The sequence below is a fragment of the Cicer arietinum genome, chromosome 4, assembly GCF_000331145.2.
Source record: "Cicer arietinum cultivar CDC Frontier isolate Library 1 chromosome 4, Cicar.CDCFrontier_v2.0, whole genome shotgun sequence".
NCBI classification, from domain to species: Eukaryota; Viridiplantae; Streptophyta; class Magnoliopsida; order Fabales; family Fabaceae; genus Cicer; species Cicer arietinum.
In genome coordinates, this window is record NC_021163.2 from 19,895,004 (window position 1) to 19,902,154 (window position 7,151).

Here is a 7,151-nt window from a genome sequence, read left to right on the forward strand (position 1 = left end):
ATATTATTTGACCCCTAGTTTATTGGCTAATTATACAATGACCCTAACACACTTTATTAATTAATTACATATGTGACCCATAAATCTTACACCAACTTCTAGGTTAAATTCTACAATCTACCACCTTGATAAGTTGTCCATAATATGGATCAATATATAATTTAAAATTATTGAAAATTCTAACTTTAACTTGTATATTGATCCATGGTAGATTGTGATTCATATTAGAATTTTCCTTATTTCTAATACTTATAAAATCAACTTATAAGATGAGATATGTCTCTTTATATAAACTATGGTTAAACCTTGTCTTTTTCTACAGAGTATAAGTAATTTTTAAAAAATCAGCATGAAATATAAGGGGTATCTCTATTTATAAATTATTGTCAAACCTTATATCTTTTCTATGTAGAATTTAAGTTTTTCTCAATACTCACCCTCAACAATATTAGATTTATTCGTAAATATAAATGGTAGGTGGTCTAATAGATAAAAATTAGTATTATCTTAGGTTTTTATAGTAGGTATAATGCATTTTTGCAAAATTAATTTATAAAATAAGGGATTTCACTTTTTTGTCCCATGCTATTCCCTAGGCAGAGCATTACTTTTACTATTACATTAGAGTACTAGATGTTGGATTTAAACAATTTATAAGATATGCTCTATCATACATATTGTTACTAGAGTCATGTTTTAGTACAAAAAAGATAAACTCATAAGCATGTACGTATGAACACTAATTAGTCTTATTCTTAATATGATCACTAATCAATTAAGACATTTACTGACAAATAGTTAATATAATTATAATAAAAAAAATATATGCCCACATATTATTATTAAAATAAATATAATATAAATATTCCAACAATATTGAATTTAGCAGACATATAAACAAAGTTGTGTTAGACCCACCAGACTTGGAACCCTACTTGCCATAGTCATGCAAGGAGCTAGCCATGCCTTGGGATGCTGCACTATGTGGCCATTGGTGAAGAGAAGGAGCAAAGTTAATGTCAAAATCGATTTTTGAGCAAACTCATTTGAAATTAATGTATGGGGTGAGATGACTCGATTGAGTTATGTGTGCATAACAATGGGTATTTATAGTGATGAAATATGATAACTTGGGATTATTTGTTATACGAATTGAATTGATAATCATGTTTAAACTGTTGAAATGAAATGCTAATGAATGTGTTATATATTATAGTTAATCAGTTTAACTCTTAAATGTTTTTTTAGTCGATAAAATTATAGGGACACTATAGTTAAACAGTTTAATTCTCAAATCAGGGATGATACTACTTGTATTAATATGGGGTAGTCTCGTTACCTCCATTATTTTAACTAATTGGTATGTTTACATATTTAACTACTATAATAATATGTAATTAGTTCACTCAAATAAGTTTATTCATAAAAAATTAATAGAAATAAGACAATAAAAAAATTATCATTTGATTGTTAAATTTATTTGTATTGTTTTGACCCTTCTAATCTCTAGTGTAACTATAAAATGCATTTTGTTAACAAATAAAAATTGTCAAATCAAGATTTATAAATAAAATAAATGTGTGTTTCTTACAAATAACTTATTTGTTTATATTGAAAAACAAACCGTTGGTCTATTTAGCACATCATCAATTATGGTTAAATTTTATTATTAGAAGTGACGGTGAACTCAACATTTCTAAATAGCTATGGTAAATTTTCATTTCTTAGCTTAAATATATTTTTCGTCTTTTATCTTTTACTAAATATTTAATTTAATTTTTTATTTTTAATTTAATTGTATCATTTTTCTTTTATAAATTATAAATATTAGTCTTTTCACCGTAACTCTTTCAAATAATTGTAAGATTATTGTCATGAACTGTCGAAGTTTAATTTCAAAACCATTTGAATGTTTAATGTGCAACTTTAACAAGAACAAAATAAAAATACAAAGTAACTCTAATAAATATATTTCATTTTAAAGAGTTTACTTATGTTTTAAAGAATGCAAATAGAGTTTTTTCAAGTGCATACCAATTATTGTGTTAGAGCACCTCCAATGGTTACTAAGTATGTTCACCCGCCGCGTGAAGTTAAGTAAAATTCAGTTTTTTGCGAGTTCCGTTGGAGTTGTGACAAGTTGTCATTTGTTATTACGGGTACGTTAAAAAATAAGTGTACTTTTACAATTTAATAATAATAATTTTATCACCGTTACCTTTTATATTAATTTGTGAGCGTTATTTTTTTTTAAGTTATGATCGTTGGTTTTTTTATCGATAATTTGTATATGAAATACATTTTCTTATTAATTGGAACAAATTATTTTTTCTTACTCTTTTTCTTTCACAATTTTTGTTACTGAAGTTTTTTTCTTTAAGCTTCTATTAACAATACTTTTTTACTTATTTTTTCATCTTATTGTTTTAAATAAAAATTGTTTGTTGCAAATGGATTCAAATCAATATAATCTTCAATGATCTTGTTGCATTTTATGCAAAATTATCACCTTCTTGACATTCAAAATTCTCAGTTACCATCACTACCAACCAATCACAATATGTTTTATAGACCTCAAATGAATACTCGAGGTGGAGATCAACATCCTAATTTTTAAAATTCTCAATTACCATCACCACCAACCAATCCTTAAACATACAATATATGCATGCATCATATTGCATAACATGATCGTTGAAGACGAACGCCACACATATGGTCGTGATTTTAATTACTCTTATGATAACATGGATAGTAACATCTCAACTACTGAAACACGTAACAAAATTACAAAGGAGAACAAGTATACGTGAAGAACGAGGTCATCAACAACTTCAAGTAGATTAGTAGAGCATATTTGGGAGCGCTTTGGACACGAGAATAACGAAATTTAAATTTATTATTTACTTTTATCATTTTATTTATTTATGTATTTAACATTTAATTTTTATTATTTTTATAAAAATTTAAGTTCAATTTTATTTTAAATTAAAATTAAAATAATATATAATAATATTAATTAAAATATTTTAATTTATAATAAAATTAAACACAAATAAAATATTAATGTATAAATTAAAATTGTGGGGACCTAATATAATTTTTAAGAGTTAAATTGTACAAAATAATGAATTGTTTTAAGATGATGTGACACAATAAGTCTTATTTAAGTTTACATGGATTGCAATGATGTGGAACAATGGACCATGCTCTTAAATTGATATCTTTTGGAAGAATATTGTAATATACATATAATAATAGTTGTTAGAATGGGTTTCAATGACATGATGTTGTTATAGTTGTTGTGATTGTGAAAATAACTAAAACTCATTACTTAAAAAAGATTAGTGACAAAAATTAATAAATAATAAAATAAAAGTTCAAAATAAATATCAACTACAAATATATTTAAACGTTGTTTCTTTATTTCACTTTAATTTTTTTTTTAATTATTTGTGAATTTTTTCATTAATCATTAAGTGTAATACATTAATTTTAAAAGTATATTTTATTTTATGTTTATGTTTGATCCCTTTGTAAAATGTATTCTTCCAGTGCAATTATCTTAAATACTTATGAATATATTTTTAATTTTGATTCATGTAAAGGATATTTATAATTATAATATTTTTTTATTTTGATTATCATAAGTTTTTTTGTTTAATTTATATTTTTGTAACTATATAGTTTTATTTTAAAATAGTTATCTGTTCAATTTCCGTTAAAAAATTCTAACACTATCAATATGTGTTGGTCCACCAAGTGTTTGTGAGAATGCTAACAAAAACTACATCGTCTTGAACTCACCAACCACCCTACACAAATCACCGAGGCTCCCCCTCTTTCAACACAACAACAACCTCATCACTCTCAAATCTTAGCAAGAAGAGTTTTTCTTTAGGTGAATTTAATGAAGCTTCCAACACCAACAACATAACCTTAAATTTAGGTACAAGTGATTGAAAACAAAAGAATACTTCGTTTAACAAACAACACAGAGTAATTGGTAATGCATTTTATTCAATATCAATTTAATAAAACCAACACGGTAGCTGAATTTTCTCAAAACCAAACAACAAGATAGTTAATTTTGAAATTTCAGCATAATGTACAATTAATAATAAAAGAAAAATCAATAAGAAAAAATTATATTACGTGAGACGATCGATAGAGGAAGAGAGATAGTTTTGACTCATGAGAGTTTGTGGGTGATGAGGTTGTTGTTGTTGTATTGAAGGAGAGAAATCTCGATAATATGCATGAGTAGATTAGTGAGTTCACAACGAAGTAGTTTTGTTATGATTCTCACTAAGATTTGGTAAGATCAAAATTTATTAACTATGTTAGAGTTTTTATAATAGAAATTGAATTGAAAAATTATTTTAAAATGAAATAATATTTATAAAAAATATAAATAAAAAAATTTACAAAATTCAAAATATAAAAATATTATAATTGAAAAGACGAATGATATAATTAAATGTTAAATTAAATTTACCTTAATTAAGAAATACTTGTATTTATATGTAGAACGACCTAGAAATTCTAAACTGTGATTGGATCACGTGAATAATCGGTCAGAGCTGCCTGGCCTCTCCTTTAATTGTCTGTCAAACAATTAAAAATAATATTGATAGTAATAATAATAATAAATACATCAATAGGTCAATTGGACATGTTTGAAGTTGAAACTTTGATGGTTCTTTGGTGATGTAGGGTACATCCACCACTTCTACTAATTGGGTTCTTCATCAATTGCTAACTGCATGTGCATCACCATCCACTATACATTTCATCTTGGTCAAACCCAAATAAGAAGAGTCCCTATCCTCTGTTCACAAAAACAATGAGTCCAATTGGTTCTCAATGGTACAAATTTTTGTGGACCCCGTGTAAGATCTTCAGCATAAACAATTAATTATATAACAACATGTTGTACGATTGAAAAAGATGCTAGTTGTGGCTGGTTTATAGAGACAAAAATTGACTCATTTTATACGATTAATTTTTATTTTATATTTTGTTTGTGATAGTGCTGATTTATAATTTTAATAATTTTGTATGAGTGGCCGATTTTGGTTTAGATTAGTTTTAGTTGTTCCCAGATTAAAGTTTGTGTACCAAAATTTTGACAAATTTATAAGCTAGGTGTGTGTTAAATAATATTTATTTTGATGATAGATACATATAATATAAATTAATTATTGATTTCTCCATCAATCTTTACATTTAAAAAACATAGTTTTTATAATTTTTTGTAACTTTTTAAAGGAAAAATTAAATTAAACCTTTAAATGAAAAATTAATTTAGTTAAAAAATTTATCATAAAATATTTTATTTATATAAATTTAAAAAATAGTTAAAAGGAAATTTTTCGTAAAAATCATTTTTGATGGATAATTTAAAAAAAAATTAATTTTTATCGTGTTAAAATCTCTAATAATAAATATTTAAGTTATTGAATATTAAAAATTAGTTTTTTATTAATAAAAAGTAAATTTGAAATAATTTTTATTGTTTTTAAATAAGTTTTTATACAAATCATTTAAAAATAAAATAAAATTAAAACCATTTTTTTAATATTCTAAAACAATCAGACCCTTATTTACTTTAAATTCTCATTTTTAAACATTAACAACAACCAAGTGTTATTTACATTGGGTAAAATATTATAATACACTATCATATATCACTTTATAGTATATATTATCTATTTCTTTTTTAAAAATAAACTTACCTTGTACTTCTGAAGGAGCCAAATCCATTATTTTTATATTATAAAATTGTTTTATTTTAGCAATTGGTGTCTTGTTTGTGTACTCAAATTGTAGCTTTTTTGCCAACAACATCAACACATATTGTTAAACATTTCATTGACATTTGTTACGACACAAATTCATGTCTAGAAATATAAACTTGTTGTGACACGATCTGCTATCTAAAAATATTTTACATGCATGCATGATATGGAGGTTTTCACGGTTCTATTGATTATTGTTTATTTTTCTTGTGTATTCAAGTAACTATGCTTCACAAAGAAAATTTATTATTATATAATAATTGTACGGATTATTCAAACAATTTGGTGCAAAATTTCTTGTCTAACATCTAAAATTGACTCATTCTTATATATAGCACTAAACTAAAATACATCTCTGTAGCTGTCGTGTCTTAATTTTTTGGATATCTATTTGTGACCACAAGTACTATAATATTATCCTATCAAGACCATACTAATTTCTTTAACTTTTAAAATCTATATTGTATGATTTATTATTGATTAACGAGAAAATATTAACGTGATAACACACTTTTCTATACAACAGATGCAGTTTTTAAAATTGGAATTATTTTTTATTTTTTGTAATTTACATTTATATATTTTTTAGTCTAGGTAGTTATGTTTTATTTTCTTTTTTCATCCTAAATATGTGGCAAACACTAATTAAATGTTAATATGATAATAATGACATTGCAATTTAATATTACGTGACACCAAAAAATAATATTGTTTAAATTAAATAAAAAGATGACATTGTATACTAAAATAATGAGAATTATAAAAATCTAATCTAAAAAAATAATTTCAAGAGGCTAAAATCAGAAACTGACTATATTATGAAAACTAAAAGCATAAACTACTCTATAAATATTAAAATCGATATTGTGTTAGGGACGAGAATAAAATCCTCTTCATAATTACAAATTCAATCTTAAACTTCTACGTCTTAACCATGAAATCAACTCGAATGAAAAATATATTGTGTTTAATTGACATTTTTATTCTTCAAGTTGCATAAAAGTAGAGTACTTTATTGTGATGTGAGTGGCGTAGGGTATATATAGATGAGACACATATCATCAATTCATTTTGCTTGTTTCTAGCTGAATGCAATGCTGGAACCAAATCTCCGTGCATGTACCCTGCCACCGACCTATATCTAAATAATATCTCATATATATTCATGTCTCTATGAGCCCCCTCATCATGCCTCAACCACTCTAGTATATATATAATCTAGAATTCGAATAGTTGGATCGTATAGTTCATTTTATTTTAATAAAGAATTAAAAAATTGGAAAATTTAGGTTTAAATTTGAGTGAGTGACAAAATATATATATATATATATATATATATATATATATATA